The following is a 25,775-nucleotide window of genomic DNA, read 5'->3' on the forward strand; positions in this document are numbered from 1 at the left end:
GCTCCTGGTCCAGTAAAGCCTTTTTTCTCCTCCAAACCCAGCCGCGCTATCTCCTTGGCATACTTCAACTGGAGTGTGTCTGAATCCAGCAGATGCTCCCTTTCTTCTCTCCTATCTACCCACTCCTCTGGGGACAGGGAAAGTGATGGGGCACTGTCCCCGGCACTAGACCAAGCAAGGGACTCCCTATCTATGGGGTACTCACTACCTACCGACATCGAAGCACGGTCATTTTCTTCCTCTTCTTCAGACTCTTCAGGGCCAACCTCAGAACTAAGTATGGGCGGAAAATCCGTTCCGCTCGCGGATTTTGCGGATTTTCGGCAAATTCGCAATCCGCGAGATTCGCGAATTTCCCGCAAAATCCACGATCGGAACGGATTGGGTCAAAAGTTGAAGCTGACTTTAGTAACTATTTTAGAATGGTGCCGGCAAGCTGCCAGCAAGCTGCCAGAGCCATTCTAAAATAGTTACAAAAGTCAGCTTCAAAAGAAAGCACTAATAGATAAAGTAAAGCAGGTGCTCCAGTTGAAGCTCAAATTCAGTTACACAATCATTAATCACCCCAAACTTGGGGTGATTAATGATTGTGTAACTTAATTTGACCTTTAACTCGAGCACCTGCTTTACTTTATCTATTAGTGCTTCCTGTTGAAGCTGACTTTGTAGCTATTTTAGAATGGCGCTGGCAGCTTGCCGGCGCCATTCTAAGTGGGGCTGAGGGCAGAAGGGCACAAAGTGGGACAGAGGGCAGAAGGGGACAGAAAACGAGTGGAGCAGAGGGCAGAAGGGCGCAGAAACGAGTGGGGCAGAGGGCAGAAGAACACAAAAACGAGTTGGGCAGAGGGCAGAAGAGCACAAAAAAACGAGTGGGACAGAGGGCAGAAACGAGTGGGGCAGAGGGCAGAAGACCACAAAAACGAGTTGGGCAGAGGGCAGAAGAGCACAAAAACGAGTGGGACCAAGGTCACAAACACGAGTGGGGCAGAGGGCAGAAGACCACAAAAACGAGTCGGGCAGAGGGCAGAAGAGCACAAAAACGAGTGGGACAGAGGACAGAAACGAGTGGGGCAGAGGGCAGAAGAGCACAAAAACGAGTGGGACAGAGGGCAGAAACGAGTTGGGCAGAGGGCAGAAGACCACAAAAACGAGTTGGGCAGTGGGCAGAAGAGCACAAAAACGAGTGGGACAGAGGGCAGAAATGAGTGGGGCAGAGGGCAGAAGACCACAAAAACGAGTTGGGCAGAGGGCAGAAGAGCACAAAAACGAGTGGGACAGAGGGCAGAAATGAGTGGGGAAGAGGGCAGAAGACCACAAAAACGAGTTGGGCAGAGGGCAGAAGAGCACAAAAGCGAGTGGGACAGAGGGCAGAAACGAGTGGGGCAGAGGGCAGAAGACCACAAAAACGAGTGGGACGGAGGGCAGCAACGAGTGGGGCAGAGGGCAGAAGACCACAAAAAAGAGTTGGGCAGAGGGCAGAAGAGCACAAAAACGAGTGGGACAGAGGGCACAAGCAAGTGGGGCAGAGGGCAGAAGACCACAAAAACGAGTTGGGCAGAGGACAGAAGAGCACAAAAACGAGAGGGACAAAGGACAGAAACGAGTGGGGCAGAGGGCAAAAGACCACAAAAACGAGTTGGGCAGAAGGCAGAAGAGCACAAAAACGAGTGGGACAGAGGGCAGAAACGAGTGGGGCAGAGGGCAGAAGAGCACAAAAACGAGTGGGACAGAGGGCAGAAACGAGTGGGGCAGAGGGCAGAAGACCACAAAAACGAGTTGGGCAGAGGGCAGAAGAGAACAAAAACGAGTGGGACAGAGGGCAGAAATGAGTGGGGCAGAGGGCAGAAGACCACAAAAACGAGTTGGGCAGAGGGCAGAAGAGCACAAAAACGAGTGGGAAAGACGGCAGAAACGAGTGGGGCAGAGGGCAGAAGACCACAAAAACGAGTTGGGCAGAGGGCAGAAGAGCACAAAAACGGGTGGGACAGAGGGCAAAAACGAGTTGGGCAGAGGGCAGAAGAGCACAAAAACGAGTGGGACAGAGGGCAGAAACGAGTGGGGCAGAGGGCAGAAGACCACGAAAATGAGTTGGGCAGAGGGCAGAAGAGCACAAAAACGAGTGGGACAGAGGGCAGAAACGAGTGGGGCAGAGGGCAGAAGACCACAAAAACGAGTTGGGCAGAGGGCAGAAGACCACAAAAACGAGTGGGACAGAGGGCAGAAACAAGTGGGGCAGAGGGCAAAAGACCACAAAAACGAGTGGGACAGAGGGCAGAAACGAGTGGGGCAGAGGACCACAAAAACGAGTTGGGCAGAGGGCAGAGAGCACAAAAATGAGTGGGACAGAGGGCAGAAACGAGTGGGGCAGAGGGCAGAAGACCACAAAAACGAGTTGGGCAGAGGGCAGAAGAGCACAAAAATGAGTGGGCCAGAGGGCAGAAACGAGTGGGGCAGAGGGCAGAAGACCACAAAAACGAGTTGGGCAGAGGGCAGAAGAGCACAAAAACGAGTGGGGCAGAGGGCAAAAGGGCACAAACACGAGTGGGGCAGAGGGCAGAAAGGCACAAAAATGAGGGGTACAGAGGGCAGAAGGGCAGAAAAAACGAGAGGGTGGCAGTGATGAACCAGAGGGCGCATCACGGTCTCACCCAAAAAAAAAACCACGAACAAGCAAAGCGCCCCGCGAACATGCCAAAACGCCCCACGAACACGCAAAGCGCCCCGCGAACACGCAAAGCGCCCCGCGAACACGCAAAAATAGAAAAATCCACAAATTCGCACAAATTCGTGAATTTTGCGGATCGCAAATTCGCGAATTTTGCGGATCACGAATTCGCAAATCCGCAAATTCACGGATCGCGAATTTCACAAAATTCGCCCATGCTTACTCAGAACCACCACCCTCTTGGTGTGCGGCCTGGGCACTCTTCCACTCAGAGTCCTCACGTCTTCAAGTATCCTGTTGCAATTGTATCAGGGCTTCCCTATGGAAAAGCTGAGTGTCTTCCCCACTCGATACTAAGCCTTTCTCATCACAGAACCCCCTTAACTCCAACATACTGTATTCCAACTGATCATGTATATTAAGGGCAGATTCCATTTTTGGCAAGATACACAACCCACAGTACAACAGGAGAACGCCATTCAAAAATGACACTATTAGGAGAAATATAAAACTCAGGAAAAATAATCCCCAAACATGTGATTCTCTAAATGCAGAGTTTGTAGTGCAACTAGTTATCGCTGTCGTATTGCGCAAACACAAGGCCTATCCTCACCGCTGACAAACAATGTTTGCGCAACACACACATACAACAGCCTAGGAGTTTATTTTGTGGTGTGCCTACGGTGTTGCTGCTGTATATGAGTGTTGCATAAACACTTTACATATTGCCTCTGGGATAAGCCTGCCTGCTCGTGCCAAGCTACCAAGGGGATGTGCATGGGTTATCTTCAGAGTATAACTCCCTTGCCTTGACTAGAGTGGTGGTTTCTGCTTGGCTTAGGCGCAAGCCCTAGCCAACCAATAATCCCACTTCTAACAAGGACCAACTGTTCCTTCTTGATTCTGAGTTTGCCTCTCTCAAGTTTGAGTAGGTGGTGTTCCATTTTTATAGAATCTTCCCTCATGCTAGAGATGGAGGTCCCTATTGAAGTGGCAGAGGAGGTAGAATTAACCGAGGAGGACCTGGGACCTGGAACTCCTCTGAACCCTTTCTGAAGAGGAAGTAAGGGGGTTCCTACCTCCAGGGCCTCATTCTCTATTACTAGAACTATTCCATGAGGGACTGGAGTTCTCCAGTATTGGGTCTACATACTCCTCCCGCAAATGCTCTGAAGCAGAGTCTTGGGGGTTGGACACCCCTGGCTCATCTTCTGTAGCATCACGACCCATATCAAGTTTTCCTGCCTATCTGACATTTTTTCTTGGTAGCAATAACTATTCCTGAAAAATTACTTACTGTTGATATGCAACTCTCCAAATGTCACTAGTAAATAATAATCATAGTCTTGAGCAAGGCCCCCACACCTTCAATTATTGTTTCAATCAAATGCTCAATATTTTGGCTCAAATAATCCTAGCACGAGGCGTATTTTCTAGTCTTTAACATTTTATAGTTTTTGTGAGCCCCCCCCATATAACAATTTTTCGTGCTTTAGTGCATCACACAAACTACTAATTTGTGGCCTTCCAGCTATTGTACTCATGTGTACGCTTTACACAAAAACACTATGTTTCTTGTGTTCATCACTGGCACCTCATATCTGAGCTTTGCGACACACCTCATTTTGCATATTTTACTATACCCATCTTCTGTGAGCATCTCATATGCGTCACTCACAGCAGGCTCTTTTACATTGTACACATCTCTATTCCACACAAACACTATACATCTCATTATTTGTAAGCATCCCACACTAGGCTAATTCTTATTGCAAATTGATTTCATAGGGCTTCCTATATTTTTGTGCAAGATAATGCGATTTGAGTGCGCTCTACATTCATATCATCCATCTGCAATGACCCTTCTCATAGATTAGACAACAAAAGTTTCTGTATTGTGTTGTATACTTGGCTATACATTTAGGTTTTCTACACCCTTCAGCCACAGGAATACAGAAGATAAACTTCCAGTATTTGAAAAACTATTCTCACTCTCCTTATTGTGCCCTGCTAAACCTGGGGTTTCCAAAAAAGATCCAACTGACTTCAATACTCAAACAGACACACAGAATCCTATACCGTGCTATTAGACCTGCCAGCCTCGTTGTGGTCTTCCCCCCACACCTTTTGCCTGCTTATGTCCTCTTTTTGCTATTTCTTTTAGTTGGACCTGGGACTCAGAGCATGTTACCACTGCTGACCAGTGCTAAAGTGCATGTGCTTCTATCCTAAACATGGTAACATTGTTGTATACACAACTGGCATGTTTAATTTACTTGTAAGTACCTTGTATAGTGGTATACCATATAAACAGAGCCTGCAAATTAAATTCTTCTAGTGGGTCTGCAGCACCTATTGTGCCAACCACACAAGTAGCCCTTTAAACATGTCTCAGATTTTCCACTGCAGAGCCCGTGTGTGCAGTTGTACTGCCATGTGGACTTGGTATTAAAAACCTCTTGCCAAGCCTTAAACTTCTCTTTTATTATACATAAGTCACACCTAAGTTAGGCTGTGGGTAGCCCATAGGGCAGAGTGCTAGGCAGAGTGCTATGTTACTAAAAAGTAGGGCATGTACTTTTAAGTTTTGCATGTACTTGTACTGAAAAACACTTATATTAGTCTTCTACTACTGTGAGGCCAACTCCTCTCATAGATTAACAGTGGGTATTCCTCAATACACTCTTTTAAGATGTTACTTCTGGTTAGAAAGGAGTAGCTTTGCCCCGGCTTACGTAATTTGAATGGCAATGATAAATCCTCTTTATTGGTAAGGTTGGATTTCCTATTACTATTTTACATATGCCTCTTTTACAAAGTAGACATTTCTGCTTTTAGCCTGTCTTCAATTTTAGTACAATTGCATTTTGAGGGTTAGGAATGTCGCAAAGAACATTCAGTTTATTCTTCCTTTTTTTGTCCCACCTTTGTTTGCGTGGTGCATGAAGATGTAAGATTCAAAACATGTTTTTTCACATTTGGTCTAATTACTTGGTGAATGTAAATTAAAGGACACCTGCAGACTGTGACATCATGCCTGCCTTTATCAATGTTTCACTACAAAACTATGCGTTTAAAGCTCTGTACGTCTCTTAGACAATGGGAGATGTGTATTTAGTCACTAGAAAGTCCCAAAGGTTATCCTTGTCCCCCCTCTGAAATTTAGGGGGATATGTACAAGTAGCGGAGAGAGGCGTTAGTCTTCCTGGCTTAATGCCACTCTCCGCCACTTCCGAAACATAAGCCTACACCATATTTACAAGAATGTGGTGCAGCCTTGTGCTTCCCCCTGCGATGGCGCTTAGTTTAGCAACTTAGCGCCAACGCAGGCATCCTTGTACTATAGTTCAAGGGTGTCTGCATGTAGAGGAGGATTGCTTATGTGTAGGAAGGTGTCCCTTCCTGCACATAAACAATCCTAAAATGCCATTCTGTCACTGTTATGTGTGCTGCTTCATGCAGCACACATGAAAGTCATAAAATTGCATTTTTTCTAAAGGATTGTTTATGTACAGGAAGCTGTCCCTTCCTGTACATAAACAATCCAAGGCAAACAACTAGGAGAAATAATGTATTTTTCCACGTTTTGCCAACTTAAGACCAGGTTTTATTTGGCGCTGCCTCATATGTACGTCACCCTTGTACATAGGGGGCAGGTCGAATACAATGGGTGTTGCGGTGGAACGCTCACCGCAACACCCACTGCTCACCCCTTTCACGCGTGAAAGGGGGGCTTATTTGCAAGGCAGCTTTAAGTCAGGTTAAGTGGCTTAACGCTGCCTGGTAAATAAGGTGCAGACCATATCGCCACCACAACGTCGATAAAAGTGACTTTGTGATGGCGATAGGGGCTTGTACATATGCTCCTTAGTGTCTCCTACGACCCTGGTCCTTGCATATATCCAATAATATGCAGCCATGCACAAGCAATGATTCTGCAGCAAGTCTCAAGCACAAGCTGCAGAGCTGCACCACTTTCGTGAAGACAACCGAATCTTTCCTTCAGTAATCCAAAGGCACTTAGGGGGCCATTAGGATGGCGGACGGGCAAGGGCGGGGGTCCCGAAATGTCCATTAGGATGCGCCCGCCACAGTGGCGGGAGCAATCCTCATTCTAACATTGTGGCGGGCGGAGCTCAATGCACCGCCCGCCACAATCTGACAAGCAAATGCACGCATTTGCATACAGGAAGCGGCAGGCACCCGCGGTGCCTGCTGCTTGGAGTAGACAAATGCGGGGGGTACCACAGGTACCCCCCCATTGCACTGAACACCTCGGCCAGCACCAGGGGGGCCAGCAGGGGGCCCCCGAACCAAAGACCGCCTGCCTTTCCGTGGCGGCATTGCCGCCACGGAAAGGCGTGACAGAATGCCCATTGTAATATGGCTGGCGGTGTCTGACAGACACCGCCACCATATTAAACATATTCCGCCCCGGCCGCAAGGCCACCGGGGCGGTAAACAGGCGGGCGGTGATTTTCACCGCAGCGGTCTCCCCCGCCATCCTAATATGGCGGGGGGGAATTTGGCAATGGATGTCGGGCGGATTGCCTCCGCCAGGCCGGCGGTGGCTACCGCCAGCCTGGCGGAGGCAATCCACCCGACATCATAATGGACCCCTTAATGTCTGCTACAGATCATGTCTACTTGTGAGCAATGAAGCATATGAGCTCCCTTGCAGAAGTGGTACAATAGATGTGCAATGTAGGATTGATTCATAATGAACATTTCACTGGGAACGCCTTCATTCCTGAGGGCTTTCCAAGTCGGGGTGTCCTTAAGGACTTCTTATGTCGATAAACATGCCTTCCCCTTCCCAGGTTGAGAGTGAATTTCTCTTTAGAAGCAGAAGGGTCTGAGTCAAATAGAAAGCAATAAAACAACTGCAAATTCGGCTCAGTGTGAAGAAAGCATTGGGAAGTATACGGGCGGAGTCGCAGACAATGACGCACTTTGTTTGAACTGCACCCCAAGAAGGCCTTTGTACTTTGTAATAATTCCACTTCATGCGTGTCAGTGCGTTATTTGCCTCAGTGGTAAAAAGTGCATTTCGGTCATATTTCTTTTTCTCTAAACCCCGGAATGTGACATTGGTGCAGTTAATACTGTAGTCCCTACTCAGCTTCTAAATGTCAATCTCTGGGCTCATCTGTGCTCACTTCTGTTTCGCTCGAGCCAGAGCAGTCTCTCATCGTCGTATTACACAAGCCCTGCTCAAAGTATTGAGGTGCGTGTTTAAAACTTCGGGCCTCTTGGCACTAAAAAAACAGGTGCTTCGGTACCCAAAACAATGGTGCTCATTGTCACAACCAGAGAAGGATAAAAGGCTGAGTGGACTCGGTGGGACTGAAACTTGCCTCCATGAAAGCAAACAAAGGTTTTTGGAGTGGAAGTTTTTGCCCACTGAGCTACCAGATCTCACCAAGGGTTACTCCAAAGTTCGTGAAACTATACTAGGAGGGGTGTTAGGCAAGGGAGTGCGCCAGCTGCTACTGACCAATCTGCTTACTATTCCCTCTTGAACTTCAGCTGGGAAGAGGTGCGTTTACTTTAGAAATACATCATCCAGTGACCGAGTGACAGGGATTTTTCCACTCGGACATAAAGAGAAAGGCAATTTACATTCAATGATAACAAAGTTAAAAGCTTTGATGAAAAGAAATCAAAGTAAAGAAGATGAGACTGTACCACTAGTAAGGGCAGGCACGCAACGACCCCCCACGTAAGGTTCTCTGGTGTGGGCTGGCTGGGCTGAGGCTGCTGGCTTGAACTTCAGCGACATGTAAACTATTCCCTACAATGATCGTTAGAGCCCTGAAAAGCCCCTTGGTGTTTTTATTGCTTTTCAAAACAGCGCTGCCTTCCGCTCTCATATTATATAACACGATCGTTTCAATGCCATAATACAAAAACAATGACTTACCATATTTAATGAGGATTGGAAATCGGTAGGGGTGAAAAATGCATTATCACATCCCACATCCATCAATAAGTAGAGAGCAGGGGTGTCCAGCAACACTTTCACTTCAATTTGTGAGCCTCGATAAATACCCATCAGTGGTGGTTAAGAGACGGTGTAATGCCAGAATAATTTAGCCTTCCAAAGAAAAGGTCCATAAATTTAGCCAAGCGTATTTAATTATAACATACATATTAACAGAGTTTTGTCTACTTCTTGTTGGTGTGAAGCCAGTGATATTGCTATGCGCTATTAGAAATAAAATGCACAAACGAAATATTACATTTAAATTCAAATATAAAAATGAACCTTCCATCTATTTATTTCTTTAATTTAAAAAAAAAAGATATTTTCATGTAATACAAAATAAAAAACAAAATTGTTGCCAGAACTTAGGGCCATATTATCAAGAAAGGGCGATACATTATCGCCGCTTTTATCGGCAGGAAATTGCCGCTAAAGCAGCGATAATGGGCTTGATAATATGCCCTTGTGAATTCCCATAGAAGCCAAGGTTCTGGTGTTAACCTGGGCTTCTATGGAAATTCACAAGGGCATATTATCAAGCCCATTATCGCCGCTTTAGCGGCAGTTTCCTGCCAATAAAAGTGGCGATAATGTATCGCCCTTTCTTGATAATATGGGCCCTAGTACTTCAGAGGCAGAGAATGGACATTACACTGTGGTAGTGCTGGACATCAAAAACAGACAAAGGTCTAAGCATACTAGTACAGAGGAAAATGGGTTAAAATATGCATATCTTTAAAACCCATGAAATGCAAATGCACACCAATTAAAATATGCAATGTCTCCTCATCAGCTAGCAACTAACAAACTACTACACCAAATAAACCCACCTATAGTTACCCCTAACCAAGCTGCAGGAATTTTTGTTTCCCTCCCACCCAAAGCCTCTCCACTAAAATCAATCACTTCCACCTTCTGAATCCTCCTGCAAAATCTGGGAGCTACCAGATGTATCAGAGCCAATATCCAGAGCTCCTTGGTTATCCACTAAATGTTCCCAAGACCGAGCCCGGTCACTTTTTCCTCACCCTCTTTTCCATTCACCAAAGAATATAGCACTCTCAAGACCTGCACTTGTAACTAGCTAATCTCACCACTTGAGCAGTCGATGACCCACAGTAGATTTCCTTTTTTAATTTTTTTTATTGAGATGTTACGATGAGTGAGGTAAAAACGAAAAACATATATCACATTTGCATAGTCAGAGTAAATACATTAACAACAATAAAATAGCAGATATTAAAAAGCACATAGTTGTTAAGAGAAAATTCATAACATGGCAGGCTCAATAGATATATGCACTGGAATGGGTAGAACATATGCTTGTTTCCTCCTAACTTTTTTCTTACGTCACCTTCTAGCTTCCCTCCATTTCCTAAGGGGGGCCCAGATCTTTCTGCCCAATTCCCGGGTTTTCTTTCCCTTAAAATCATACAAACATTCTTCTATATTATGTATCCCTAAAAGCCTATTTAGCCACATCTGAAAGGTGGGTACAGTTGTATCCTTCCAACCAGCAGAAATTAGTATCCGCAGTACAGCTACTGAGATAAAAACCAAGGCTTCTGGTCCCCCATCTGCCCTCAGCTTACCATCGGTACCTAATAAAACCACAGTACGGGATATAATGATGTTTTGTTCTAGCAGCCCCTGCAGAAACAGCTGTATCTCCCTAAGAACTGGAGCCAACTTTGGGCAGTGGTAAAACATATGGAGTAGATCTGCTGTACTCATGTTACACCTAGGGCATCTGTCATTATCTCTTACTCCCCAGCTAAACAGTTTAGCGGGGGTATAGTATAAATTAAAAAGGGTTTAATGTTGGGCCCTCAGATTTGAGGAACGAAAGATTTTTTTGCTCAGGACTAAGGCAAGATCTAGGTCCACATCGGGATCGCCAATTTTCTGAGCCAAGGTAGATTCAGTTTTTTCCATATCGTCCTCAAGCTCTTGTAGTAGGAAATTGTACCCTATGCTAATTTTCCTGCCACCCTTTCTCAGGTAATCGACTATAGGATTGGACAGAGGGAGAGAGATTCTGGGCCTGATCGAACGAAGTGTTTGGCAGATTTGGCTATATAATAGCCATTGACTTGCTGGAATACCAAATTTCAGTTGTAATCTATCGAAGCCAAGAATATCATTACCTTCCATAACATCCCCCAGGCACTTTACACCCTGCTCCTTCCAAAGTAGACTATTTCTATTTGCCCTGGGTTAGGGAAGAGGTTACAGTTCCAGAGATTAATATCTCGGTTGATTTTAGGGATATTCAGGTATTTCATAACAGACTTCCATGTCCCCCAAGTCCCCAACAGAATCTTAAATCTAGCTCTCTTATAATACCTACGATCAACTTCACACGTTAATATACCCACAGCCTTTCTCCCCAATAAGAGCTTGAAGATGCAGGGAAGTACAATGTAAGTGGGCTGGGCTTCTGATATTACAGGGTCATGCTGAAACAAGATGTTCATTTGTACCAATAAACACGTCCAGTGATACAGCCTGAGGTTGGGCATCGCCAAACCACCCCTCGCCAATGGTAGTGACATATGAGCAATCGATCGTCTAATTTTTCCATATTGCCAAATAAATCGCATAAATGCTGTTTCTATTTTCCTAATCATCCCCTCTTCCAGTAACAAAGGGATAGCACGAAACAGATAGAGGATCTTGGGGAACATAGTCATTTTAAGCACGTTTACCCTGCCTATCAATGATAAATGCATGACATCAATCCTTTTCAGCTCATTTTCAATCAGATCTATCAGGGGTATATAGTTATCGGCGATGATCTTATCCACATTAGCGTTCACCTTAACACCCAAATATACTGCTGATTCCATATATCTTTGGTCCACCTTAGTGATGTTATTCGTGCAGATTATCCGTGTTTTTTCCTCATTCAGGCGATAGCCTGAATGTACACCAAAGACCTTGGCCAATTGAGTAAGCTTAACCATTGATTGTTGCGGGTCTGTGGTTATAATTGCCAGATCGTCGGCGTATGCCAATAGTTTCGTAGTATGTCCATTAAGTACTACTGGAGTCATCTGTTCCGAAGACAAGATTTTTTGAATGAGTGGATCAATATACAGTGAGAACAAGATCGGAGAGCAGCGGAAGCCTTGTCGGGTACCCCTTTTAATTAATATTTCCTCCGATCGTTGACCCATGAGAGTGACCCTTGCCACCGGGTCTCTGTACATCGCCTTGATAGCTCTCATACTCTTGTCCCTAAACCCCTTCCTGCCAGAATGCCCCACAGAAACTCCCAGACCACGCGGTCAAATGCTTTCTCCACGTCGAGGAGGATCATGGCCATCTCTCCTCCCCTGGCAGCATGGGCATCAAACAAGGTGATAGCGCGTCTTATATGATCCGTGGTGCCTCTACCAGGGACAAACCCATGCTGCCAAGGGGAAACGAGTCGGCCAATGATCCCCCCCATTCTTTTCGCCCAGATCTTGGAATATAATTTCGTATCAGCATTTATAAGCGAAATTGGGCGATATGAACCTGGGTTGGTTTTAATTTTACCCTTTTTATGGAATATGACAATATTTGTCTCCCTCCAGGAATCTGGGATTATGCCTGTGCAAATTATGCCATTAAATAAATCAAGGAGGATTGGGGCAATCTCTTCCTCCAAGCATTTGTATACCTCTAGGGGGATTCCGTCTGGACCTGCAGCCTTACCAGCTGCCAGATCCCGCAGCGCCATTCTAATCTCAGACAGGGTCAGGTCCTGTTCCAGAATCTCCCTACTACAACTATGTAGTGCAGGGCCGCCATCCTCAAATTCTGGGGTTTGAGCATGCGTCCCACCCTCCTCATCATACAGTTTTTGGTAAAAGGTTTGAAAAACTCTTAAGATATCCTTTGGCTCAGTATAATCGCTACCATCTTCCTGTATGCTGACAATCGAATATTTGGACCTCTCCTGCCTGATCCGGAGTGCCAATGCCCTTCCTGCCTGCTCACCCGTCTCATAGCGTTTTGCCCTGGAGGACTGATATTCCCTGGTCTCCTTATGTGCCACTACTTCCTGAAGATCTGCTTTGATAGTGGCCATTCTGTTTAGGCTTGCCTGGCTATCGATCCCCTGCACAATTTCCTTGATATGCTGTTCTTCTACCACTGCCAGCTCCCTTATCAGGGTCTCGATCTTATTCTTGTCTTCCTTCCTCAGTCGGGCTGAGCAACTTATAGTTTCACCCCTTAAAGAGGCCTTGAAAGCTTCCCAAACTCCATTGCGGGATGTACTATAGCGATTTGCCTCATAAAAATTCTTTGCCCATTGTTTGAGATGCCGAACAAACCTGTCATCCGAAAGAAGTGTTCTCTCAAATGACCAGCTTGTTTGTTTTCTCTCGACCCTATCTACTTCACAGGTTAAAATCAACAGGTTATGATCCGATATCAATTTAGGTAATTTACATATATTTACTTTGCTAAGTTTCTCTGCTGATATCAAAAAATAATCCAGCTTAGAATATTTCTAACATGGGTAAGAATAATAAGTAAAGCCCTGGTCAGTGGGTTCCTTAGCGTTCCAGACATCCTTCAGCCCGTGTGATTCCTTAAGTGAAGCCAAGGCCCTAAGCACCCTTGGTTTACGCCCTGAATAGCTGTCTATCTTATTCCAGTCAACTGAAATATTCAGGTCCCCACACATGATAACCGGTGTTGGCCAGTTTGCCAACTCCCCCTCTAATAGATCGAACACATCCGGTTCATCATGATTTGAGCCATATACTGTGCAAATCGTATATCCCAGAGTCAGTTCAACTAATAACCATCTCCCCGAACTATCAGCCTTGAATCTCTTGGCCCCTCCTAGAGTTTGTGTAGTCAGAATTGCAACCCCCCTAACTGAAGCAGTCTGTGAGGATCAGGCCAGTAGCTCATATCCCACTAGGTTCAATTGATTTCTTTTTTCCCAGGGAAGATGGGTCTCTTGTAGACACAGGATATCGATATTATTGAATTTGACGAAGTGACCCAGTTTTTGGCGCTTTCTCCAGTCATTAAGCCCTCCAATATTGAGGGTACAGATTTTAATGCATGACATAATCTTGAATAAAACTTCTCCAGTACGAAAGAACAACTGCCCAAAAAATATCCATTATTGTCACTGAAAACCTCCGATTGAAACCAAATACTTCGTTGCACCATAACCATAACATCTCATTTTTATTTTTTTCCCCTCGCCCCCTCCCACCCCTCGCACCCCACCCTCCCCAACCCACCATTCCCCAACCCACCATTCCCCCCCGGCTCCCCCTCCCCCACCCACACACCCACACTGGTGAGGCGCTCAGACCTGCTCTGTGCGCGTGATGGAACGCATTTGAAGCAGTGGAGATGAACAAACTAACCAAAAGTGTATACCAAACCCTGAATATGAAAACACCTATTAAATACCTAAGAGCCACCCAAGGACCACACCCCCGACAGCCATGATTTGCACTCAATGGACAACATATCGATCAACCCAGCTTCTCTTAAACATCCCGAAGATTTAGAAGGTACAGTTTGAACGAAATCAGGCCCGAGAGAGTCTAAATATTCTTTGGCCTTAATTTCAGATGCAAAGTACAGCGTCTTTCCACCATTTATAATTTTCAGTTGAGCCGGGTTAATCAGATATGTTTGCATCCTCTTATCTTGAAAGGGTTTTATCAGCTGTCTCAGTCTCCATCGCCTCTCCACCGTAATATGACAGAAGTCGGGGCGAACAAAGAATGATATCCCTTCAACAGCCCTTTTTGAGTCTGGTCTTGCCCTCTCTGCTATAGCCTGTCTCAGCACAAAATTGCCCAAGAAGATTAAAATAGCTCTAGGTTTGTCCCCTTCCTTTGCGTGCTTGCCCAGTCTAAACGGAGTGCGGTGGGCCCTCTGAATTTCATCCGACCAATTCCAGCCGAGCAGATCTGTAAATGCTTTCTCGAAGAGCTTGATGATAAATGCTCTCGCATCGGCCCCTTCAGCCCCCTCTGGCACACCCAAGATTCAGAGGTTGTTCCGCCTCTGCCTATTCTCCAAATCCTCCAACTTCCATTGGATATCCGTTATTTGAGCATTTTGGGAGTCTACCTTGCTAGTGGCGGCAGCCGCCTCTGTCTCTGTTGAGACTATTCTTTCCTCAAGATTGGATACTCGATCTCCTAAATTGACGCACACTTTAGACATTTTCCTTAAAGCCCCCTGCATCTTTTTGACAGCGGCCTGTGCCTTGCGACTGTCCTGTCTAGTTTCTTCTCTGTGCGCGATGATCTCCCGATGGATCATCTCTAAAAGTGACATCTGCGCGGCTTCTCCATGTGGGCTCCCGATTAATGGCATGGCTGAGGAGTGATCCCAGCTGAGCTCCTGCGTTTTAGTACCAGCGGGTGGTTTTGTTGCATTTATTCGTGGCTCCTGCACATGCTCTAGTCCACTTTCTGAGTCTGAATTACTCCCTTCCTGTACAGAGCTATCATCTTCCGACCACTCGCCTCCTTCTGATACAGAGAAAAAGCACTCGCTTGGTACTTTTTCTTTCTCCTTCAGTTTATCCGTGTCAGAGCTTGCAGAATTATTTATTATCTCGGGCTCCTGTGTTCCTTCTGATTCCAGCACTAACTTGGGTAGATCCTCTGTGCCTTTTGTTACCAAATCCCCAAGATTTCCTGGATCCACATTTTCCATTGTTACGGCTACTTCTTGAGTTGTTTCAACTCCTTGCAGCGTTTTTTCTAAGTCTTTAAGTAGCTCATCGGTGTCTTCTAGAGTCTGAAGGGGAACATCAGGTGCACTCGGCGAGGGAGGGGGTACTCCCACAAGCCCCCCCCCTACGACCTCAGCTAGCAAAATGGCTTTTTCTGGTGCTTTTTCCTGACCCCCATCCTCTGACATTTCCTTCGATTTTAGACCCTTTTCTTTACCTATTTTAGCAAAGATATCGGCGATAGGGGTGCCAGTCTGCATAGTTTTAGCCGACTGGTTCTGTTTCCTTACCGGGGGTGATTGTCTCTTCTGCCGACTATCCTCCTTCTCGGTTTCAGCTGCCGCCTCGGCCGACGCTTTCCTTTTCAGAGCAGCCTTAGATCCAGTGTTCTGTTTGGGGCCATACCGCTGCGCACCCGTTTTCGTATCCTCTGCTTGCCATGTACGGCTCCCGCCGGTTCAGGTGTCCCTGCCGCTTCAGCTGAAAGCTCTGACTCGTGCCTCGAACTTCGCGAACTCCGCAGCTCTGGACTCCGCCTCCCTGAGCCGGCTCTGCTTCTGGACGCGAGCACTCTCACCGCCAGCGTCAGCTCCCGCAGCTGCCGTCCAATGGGTCCGCTTATTATTCAAGAACAAGGGTCCTTAGCTTTTTAGATAAAACACAAAATTGATGAAATATAGGCCATAATTGGAAACTATATTTTGTCACTGTCCAGCCGGACAGGACGTTTTATTTTTCAACAATGTAAGTCTTGTAGTTCAAACAGATAACGAGGCACAATCCTGTACCACTAAAGAAAAGAACACAAAGAATAAAGAAAAATTTCCAGAGTGTTGGAAAACAGGCAAAAGAAAGAGCAAATGTTGGCCACTTTTTAAATCAGTGTTACATTCAAGGTATGCCAAGCAACTGCCAAAACACAACAGGATTTAACACAATGGTTTAGGTTGTGAAGGCAATCTACATAGTCGACGTTTCGATCCCTAGTGCTCAATTAATTGGGACCATCATCAGGACTGACAAATTTACAGTATTTGCCTGTCAAGATAAAATATTTACAATTTTTGACCGCCTGTAGAGAAATAAAAGGAGGAAAAAAGCGAAAGAGAAAACTGTTTTAGAAAATAAACAATTTTGACATGAAGAGAGTGTTCATTAGACCTGAAGACTGTTGGATCATCTGAGGTAACAAACTCATGTACTCGGATTCGACTTATTCGTGCCTACATATGTGATACACTCGTGGTGGGTTTGTTTAAAATAAACCGACGTGGTAGTGACTTGTGAATAGCTCCATGTATTCTTTTATAATGCAATGCCCTATTGAAATTGGTATAGTAGTAAAAATAAACATTGACGCGAGCATTTATTGTGGAAAAATTCTCCGTGGCTGACACATGCAGTCGACATCCGTTGTGGGGTGATCGGAGGGACGGGCAGTATGGGCTTACCCTGAGTCGGCGGGGAATAACGACCCTGTTGGTAGTGGTAGGGGGAGATAGAATATGCGGGTCATCCACCTGAAAGGAAACAGGAATTTTAGCATGAAGTGCTGCTAAGGGCGGGGCTGTGTGGAGCTCATGCTCAGGGGCGCGAATTACCTTAAAGGACTCGTAAGGTCCACTCTCCGCGTTGGGTAGCCTAGGACTCCTTTGGTTATTGGCGTTCCCTGTAGGGAAACGAATTATGATCAGGAGATTGTTCTACCAACAGTTGCGCAACCTCACGGTTTAGTAAACCGGGACCTCTCGGAGTACCCGACTTGGTGCATTCTTACCTTAAGGCGTGGTTTTCGCACTATGTCTCGGTCGGCATAGTGGATCAGCGAGTGGAAGACAATGTCCGGTACAACGCTGATTGCTCACTGGAAGCCATTGCACTAAAGTAAGAGTGCAAGGCGTCAGTGGGATGACGTCACAAATGGGCGCCATCTTGGAATGGGAGTGGATGGCAGGAGCTAAGCGCCATGTTGGGTGGGTCAGTGCGCGTTGCGGCTGATGGGCCGACCCGTGCTAAGAGGGTGGGCAGGGGGAAGGGCGCCATCTTGAAGATTGGAACCCGTGGGTTAAGTATGAGCGCCTTATCGCGGGGACACAAGAAGAAGTGACATTTGTGCAAATAACGATAATTACAATGGTGAAAAGGTGCTTACTTACTGTGCAAGTGCCAATATATTTAGTGACATTTCTTTAAAACTTCTCATTTTGTTTGACCAATACATAACTTGTTGGAGCAATAAATCATTCATTGTCTATATTGCTCAGACGGCAATTTCAGAAAAGGGCAGCAATTACTATAGTCATTCAGAGGAGACTTGTCCAATCCTCTAGGCGATTTAGGCCATTCCGAAAGGTATCAAATTGGATCATTGTTCTTAGTTCTTCCTTATTCAGTAGCTGACCCAGATTACCACCTCTTGGGGGAAGTTTCACGACTTTGAGGATGGACCATTTGATGTCATTCTCAGTGTGTCCTACCGCATTGTAGTGGTCCACCAGGGGGGCATTTGCAGTCCTGCATCTAATGCGGCTCCTGTGTTGGCAGATTCTGGTCTTTACTTTCTGCGTCGTTTGCCCCACGTAGAGTTTGCGACAGGGGCATTCAATAACATAAATCACATTTGATGTGTTACAATTTGAAAACGATCGTCTTTCAAATGTGATGTGCTGGTGAGTGAATTTTGTGCCCTCCACCGTGAAGTCGCAAACATTACACCTTCCACACTTAGCATGTCCTACAATGGGTGGCAAGCCCCAAGCTGTTTCAAGTGTATTTCCTTGTGTAGTGCCTGGAAGGGCTGCCCTCACCAGATGGTCTTTCAGATTTTTATTTTTCCGAAATGCGAAGAGGGGTTTGTCAATTTTGATACTCCCCACATTTAAAGTAGGCCAATGCTTCAGAATCGATTTTCGGATTTTGTTAGATATTGGAGAGAAGGTGGTAACACACGCTACTCTCTCTTTCTGGGTCCTTTCTTTTGGGGATAACAACACTTCCCGCGGGCAGTACCATGCACGTTTGGAAGCTTGTTTCACTATTCGTTTTGGGTAGCCTCTTTCCTTGAGTTTAATGGACAGTACCTCTGCTTCTCTGAAGTAGTCTCTCTTGTCAGAGCAGTTGCGCCTAATCCTCAGAAATTGCGAGTATGGCAGTGAATCTCTGAGGGCCCTGGGATGATTGCTTTTATAGTTCAGAAGCGTGTTACGCTCTGTTGGTTTACGAAATAGCTTTGTGAGAAGCTCACCTTCCGCATGGTAAATGGTGAGGTCTAAGAATGCTATTGAAGACTTGTCATGGGTAAGGGAAAAGGTAAGACCAAGGCAGTTATTATTGAGCCAGTGGAGAAACTGTAGTAATGTCTCAGAAGTCTGAGTCCAGATCATAAAAATGTCGTCTATATAGCGACGCCAAAGTTTTATGCCCGGATGGAACGGGTTGCCTGGCACCAAGATTGAGCCCGTTTCTAACTGGTCCATAAATAATATGGCCAGATTGGGGGCAAAAATAGCCCCCATAGATGTACCCTTGATCTGCTGATAGTAGGTGTTGTCAAAGCAGAAAAAGTTTCTTGTCAAACAGAGCTCGAGTAGTTGGAGAATGAATAAGGAGGGTACCCTATGTGGACGTGGCCGTGTATCTAAGATTTTTTGAATGACTAGCAAGGCAGCAGTTTGAGGGATGTTTGTATATAATGATTCTACATCTAATGTGCAGAGTGTTTCATACTGTGGGTCAAATTCCAAATGCTCAACAAGATTGATCATAGACATGCTGTCTCTGATGTAGCAAGTTGTTGACGGCACAAAACTCTTGATAAAAAAGTCAACATAGGCCCCTAGTGGTTCTAGCACGGAACCACATGCGGATACAATTGGGCGTCCGGGTGGGTTGGTGAGGTTTTTATGTATCTTGGGCAAAGTATATATTACCGGGACACGTGGGGATTTAATGTTAAGAAAATTATATTCTTTCTTACTTAAATATCCCTCTGCACAAGCTTGGGACGTTAGCTCCTTAATGGTCTCCTGTATTCGGCTGGTAGGATTGCCAGGGAGCCTTTGGTAGTGCTCAGTATTGTTTAGTTGACGCAAGATTTCTTCTTTATAGGCCTCAATTTCCTGAATCACAATCCCTCCACCCTTATCTGCACTTTTGATGATTATGTTATTGTTGCCTTTGAGGTTATTGATAGCATTTTTTTCAGGCAGCGATATGTTATAAGGGATGAATAGTTTCTGATTTTGAATCTGTGACAGGTCATTTAGAACTAGTTTTTCAAAAGTCACAATTTCCGCCGGTACCATAGAGGATGTGGGCGAAAAAGTAGAGGGAGGTCTAAAAGGTGTGTACGAATCTTGTGTGGGGCTAGGGTGTAGTTGAAAAAAGGCTTTCAAACGTATTGTTCTGAAGAATCTCAACAATTCTGTCTGCAGCTCCATGAAATCGGGGCGGGTGGTGGGCACAAAGGAGAGACCTTTTTTAAGGAGTTCCATTTCAGTGTTACAGAGAACATGTTTAGAGAGATTAAATATGGGAATAATCTCATTGGGGGGGCCAGTTACCATTGGTAAAAATTGTTCCTGGTTTTCCGTTCTCCAGGAGGGTTGTGCCATCTTTTCTTTGCTCTCCCTCGCTGCGGGGTGTTTGGCTGGCCTCTGGATAAAAAATTAGGCTGTCCCCCACCACGTCTGTTTAAAGTACTAGGTCCCTCACCTGCGTCTGAGCTTTCTGATGATTCAGCAGATGTGTCTGAAAAACCTACAAGGTTTTGCCTGCGATTTTAGCGTCCCCAAGGTTTATCTCCACGGGGATTTGAGTAGGCTCTATTAGTATAGAAATCTTTTTGGAGATAGGGGTAGGTGTTTTCTGTATTGTAGGATTTGATGTCTTTCTTCACTTTATTAGCCTTTTTAGTTTGTTCTATCCTGTGGAAGTCAGCTATAGTTTTCTCTAGCTGTTCCAGGAGTTTAGATACTTCAGTGGTAGAGTTTGCCTCCCCCAGTTGTTTCTCTAGGTCGGCAATCTCTGCCTCAAGGGAGATTAATGTCTCTGTTGCTATATCAATCCCTAAACATAACCAATGCCGGGTCCACGTTGTTCCAATATAACTAAAGTTGTTTATATATTTGGGATTGTCTGTGAAGATACCAGGGATATTGCGAATTTGGAGGCCTAGGGGAATTACGTTTGCTTTTAAATAGTCAGTTAACATCAAAATCATCAACTGAAGTCGGACTTGCTTTTTGCGAAGTTTCTCCAATTGGTCTGGTATTGAGCTAGTGATTGGGGTAGGAGCGTCTGGGTTATCAGAAAGAAGAGAGGGTCTCTGACAGATTCGCTTAATGTAGTCATCCGTGTACAATGTTGCGTGATCGGACATATCAGGTTTAGAATAAAAAGGGGGTTTTTTGTACTAGGGTTGCCTACCCTCGGCTGAGGGTTGGTGGTTTTTTCCAGAAAAAACCTTGCAATCTAGTGATTGCGCTAAGGTACTTTTTTTGTAACAAGGTAACCCAACCAGTTAGCTGCGGACCGTGGGTAAATACTATTATTCAAGAACAAGGGTCCTTAGCTTTTTAGATAAAACACAAAATTGATGAAATATAGGCCATAATTGGAAACTATATTTTGTCACTGTCCAGCCGGACAGGACGTTTTATTTTTCAACAATGTAAGTCTTGTAGTTCAAACAGATAACGAGGCACAATCCTGTACCACTAAAGAAAAGAACACAAAGAATAAAGAAAAATTTCCAGAGTGTTGGAAAACAGGCAAAAGAAAGAGCAAATGTTGGCCACTTTTTAAATCAGTGTTACTTTCAAGGTATGCCAAGCAACTGCCAAAACACAACAGGATTTAACACAATGGTTTAGGTTGTGAAGGCAATCTTCATAGTCTACGTGTTATTGAATGCCAACAGACATTGGGACGTTAGCTCCTTAATGGTCTCCTGTATTCGGCTGGTAGGATTGCCAGGGAGCCTTTGGTAGTGCTCAGTATTGTTTAGTTGACGCAAGATTTCTTCTTTATAGGCCTCAATTTCCTGAATCACAATCCCTCCACCCTTATCTGCACTTTTGATGATTATGTTATTGTTGCCTTTGAGGTTATTGATAGCATTTTTTTCAGGCAGCGATATGTTATAAGGGATGAATAGTTTCTGATTTTGAATCTGTGACAGGTCATTTAGAACTAGTTTTTCAAAAGTCACAATTTCCGCCGGTACCATAGAGGATGTGGGCGAAAAAGTAGAGGGAGGTCTAAAAGGTGTGTACGAATCTTGTGTGGGGCTAGGGTGTAGTTGAAAAAAGGCTTTCAAACGTATTGTTCTGAAGAATCTCAACAATTCTGTCTGCAGCTCCATGAAATCGGGGCGGGTGGTGGGCACAAAGGAGAGACCTTTTTTAAGGAGTTCCATTTCAGTGTTACAGAGAACATGTTTACAGAGATTAAATATGGAAATAATCTCATTGGGGGGGCCAGTTACCATTGGTAAAAATTGTTCCTGGTTTTCCGTTCTCCAGGAGGGTTGTGCCATCTTTTCTTTGCTCTCCCTCGCTGCGGGGTGTTTGGCTGGCCTCTGGATAAAAAATTAGGCTGTCCCCCACCACGTCTGTTTAAAGTACTAGGTCCCTCACCTGCGTCTGAGCTTTCTGATGATTCAGCAGATGTGTCTGAAAAACCTACAAGGTTTTGCCTGCGATTGTAGCGTCCCCAAGGTTTATCTCCACGGGGATTTGAGTAGGCTCTATTAGTATAGAAATCTTTTTGGAGATAGGGGTAGGTGTTTTCTGTATTGTAGGATTTGATGTCTTTCTTCACTTTATTAGCCTTTTTAGTTTGTTCTATCCTGTGGAAGTCAGCTATAGTTTTCTCTAGCTGTTCCAGGAGTTTAGATACCTCAGTGGTAGAGTTTGCCTCCCCCAGTTGTTTCTCTAGGTCGGCAATCTCTGCCTCAAGGGAGATTAATGTCTCTGTTGCTATATCAATCCCTAAACATAACCAATGCCGGGAGCACGTTGTTCCAATATAACTAAAGTTGTTGATGATGGTCCCAATTAATTGAGCACTAGGGATCGAAACGTCGACTATGTAGATTGCCGTCACAACCTAAACCATTGTGTTAAATCCTGTTGTGTTTTGGCAGTTGCTTGGCATACCTTGAATGTAACACTGATTTAAAAAGTGGCCAACATTTGCTCTTTCTTTTGCCTGTTTTCCAACACTGGAAATTTTTCTTTATTCTTTGTGTTCTTTTCTTTAGTGGTACAGGATTGTGCCTCGTTATCTGTTTGAACTACAAGACTTACATTGTTGAAAAATAAAACGTCCTGTCCGGCTGGACAGTGACAAAATATAGTTTCCAATTATGGCCTATATTTCATCAATTTTGTGTTTTATCTAAAAAGCTAAGGTCCCTTGTTCTTGAATAATAGTATTTACCCACGGTCCGCAGCTAACTGGTTGGGTTACCTTGTTACAAAAAAAGTCCAATGGGTCCGCGGCAGGTAAGGGGAAGGAACATGGGTCACTCCGCGCCGTTCTTTTCCCCCCGTTTCTTAGCCTCTTTATGTCGATTTTAATTTTAGTCTCCTTTCCAAATAATCCGAGCAATTATGTGTGGCATGTGGGGTTCCTTGTGGCAGCGTTTCTATCCGTAATCAGGACTTCCACCAGCATCCCCACTGCTTCATTGCAACGGCCGTCCTAAGCAGCCGCCATCTTGCTTTGCAGGTCTGACCCACAGTAGATTTCCAATGCATTGTAAATTCTCTTTTTGCAAGTATCAATGCCAAATCAATACATTTAGTAGTGGTTTTTGGCCTTTTAGGGATTAGGCAACCTCCAAGGAGACAGGCCAGGGGTGTACAAGTGATCTCCCATTACCTGATATTATTGGCACAGTCCACCACTGCCTCCCAATACCCCCTTAAAGATGGGCAGGCCCATACCATATGGAACATTTCTGCTCTCAATTCCCAGCATTACTTGGACATGCTGCTGAAGCCGTCACACAGAACGTATTGATCCTACCAAGTGTAAGGTAGACTCTAAGTAGAAAATAAAAAATAATCAATCTCAAACTGATATCACAGGAGTGTGCTAGGATCTTATCTCAATCAATATCAGAAATCTGCAGCTCCTAATCTGCCTCCCATTTGACTTTCAGATCTGTGATGGAAGTTAGAATGTTAGCACGTATGGTTTGATACAATGAAGTGACAGCTTTTACACAACCCATCCTTGTACAGAGCAGATGATAGACTTTGTGCATTGCAAGTTCCAAGTCTCCATTACCCCAATGATTCCTTATCGTGACTGCTAAAGCCTGGGGCAACAAGAATTGGCTGTCAGTAATATCAAAATCTTCTACCAAGTCTGCAAATAAGTGGAATTTGCCATCTTGGTATTGATCTCCAGTACGTTTAACCCATAAGCAGCCAACCCAGCAATCCACCCGCCAAAGCCCCTTCTTGGGCCAGCATCTTCAACCACTGAAGTGGCAGATATGGTGAGTAGGCTTTAGGGATGGGAGATGGTGTAAGCAATGCTACTGACACCCCTGTATCAAGAGGAGGTCCCAAGAGGCCGCATGCAGGTGCCTCCGGGGGACCAATAGGACCTTCAAGTCAGGAGGCACATCGATGACACCCCCATCACGATACAACCTACAATAAATCTACTGGTTGATTCCCTTTGGCTCTGCCGCCAAGAAAGATGACACAAGGTCTGGCACAGCCAACCCATCCCCTGCTACTGGACGCCTCAATGTAACTAACAACACCCTACGTCTACCAGTCCCCCCAAATCAGCTCCAAAAGCAGCAATTTCAGCTCTTGGAAGAGCCAGTGAGCTGCCAATAGTGGCAAAGTGGAAAAAAAAATAAAGTGGCCTCGGAAGCACCACCATCTTAGCCACTGCTATTCTATCAGCCACAGATAATAGTAAAGTCGACTAAAACTTCATACTACCACTAAGCGCTCCGGTTGTTGCCCCAAGATTACCATCCAATTCCCAATTAATCTGGGTGGGTATGATATAAGTTAACTCCAAAATATTTCAGACATATAGGGTTCCAAGTAAGTCTGAGCTGATTTTGAGGAGAGCCACGATCCCCACAAAGCGGAAACAAATGCACTTTCTGCCAATTATTTTTGTAGGACAGAAACAGCACTAAAGCATTCCAGTAAATCTATTGTGCCAGGAAAGTCTTTTCCAACCTCTCGGAGAAACAAAAACATATCATTAGCACATAATGCTGCATAAGATTCTCCACAAACCTCTAACGCACTGTAAAACCCCCGGGCACGAGCACTGCTGGCCAAGGACTCTATTGCAATGGCAAATAAAGGGGAGAGGGGACACCCCTGCCTAGTCCCTCGTTCCACTCATATGAATCAGATATAGTCATGTCACTACGAACCTGCGCTGTTGGACCCTTATAAGTAGTCTGACCCAGTGTAGAAACCGAGGTTCCTGCCCCATATGAGCCATTGCTCGATATAGGAAGTCCCAACTAAGACTTTCTCAAAATCTATTGCCATAGCAGCTACTGTCCATAAGTCTACAAAATCAACATTCAAAAGAGTAAGAAGTCTATGGATACTGAGTGCAGTATTGCGCCCCAGTATGAATCCCAATTGATCATGGTAAATTAAAGTATGCAGGTGGGGCAGGAGACGGGTCTCCAGACTTCTACTAAGAATTTTTTAATCCACATTAACCATGGACAAAGACCAATAAGCTCTGTCATCCATGGGAGGGCGACCTGGTTTCAATAGTGGGATAACCAAAGCTTCACATGTGGATACTGGAAGGCGGACATATTTACGAGCTGTAGAGTAGAGTTCAACTAACTTCATTGCCAAAGTGTTCTCAAACGTGGCAAAGAACTCCACAGGTAGGCTGTCAGCTCCAGAAACCCTACAGCGTGCCAAAATTTTGATGGCAGCTCTAATCTCCTCTATTGTAAAATCGCCTCCTAAGTCATCTGAAACTTCCTGCAGAAGCACCAATAGGTGACCCAGTGTCAGGAAGTCTTCAATTGCCTGAGGTGGTATCTTTTGTGATGAGGTGCAGAGGGATGCATAAATGTCCTGGAATCTAGTATTAATAGCAGATTGGCCATATAAAGGTTCACCAAAGTCAAATTCGAGCTGTAACATCATGGAATCCCTATTTTTGGGGTTGATAAGCCACGCTAATAAGGTGCCTGCTTTATCATGATCCACGTGTGCATGAGACAGACACGACTGCCTGCCAGTAATTCCTTTGCCTCACCGAATAAATAAATAATTAACAGGTGCTCAAGTGTAGGGTTTCCCGGACTCTGCTGTTCCAGGTCCCTAATGCCCTTTTCTGGGTTTCAAACTCACCAACTAATGTACGTAGGACTTGGTGTTTTAGCT

Source organism: Lissotriton helveticus, chromosome 3_1 (genome assembly GCF_964261635.1).
Source record: "Lissotriton helveticus chromosome 3_1, aLisHel1.1, whole genome shotgun sequence".
Lineage (NCBI taxonomy): Eukaryota > Metazoa > Chordata > Amphibia > Caudata > Salamandridae > Lissotriton > Lissotriton helveticus.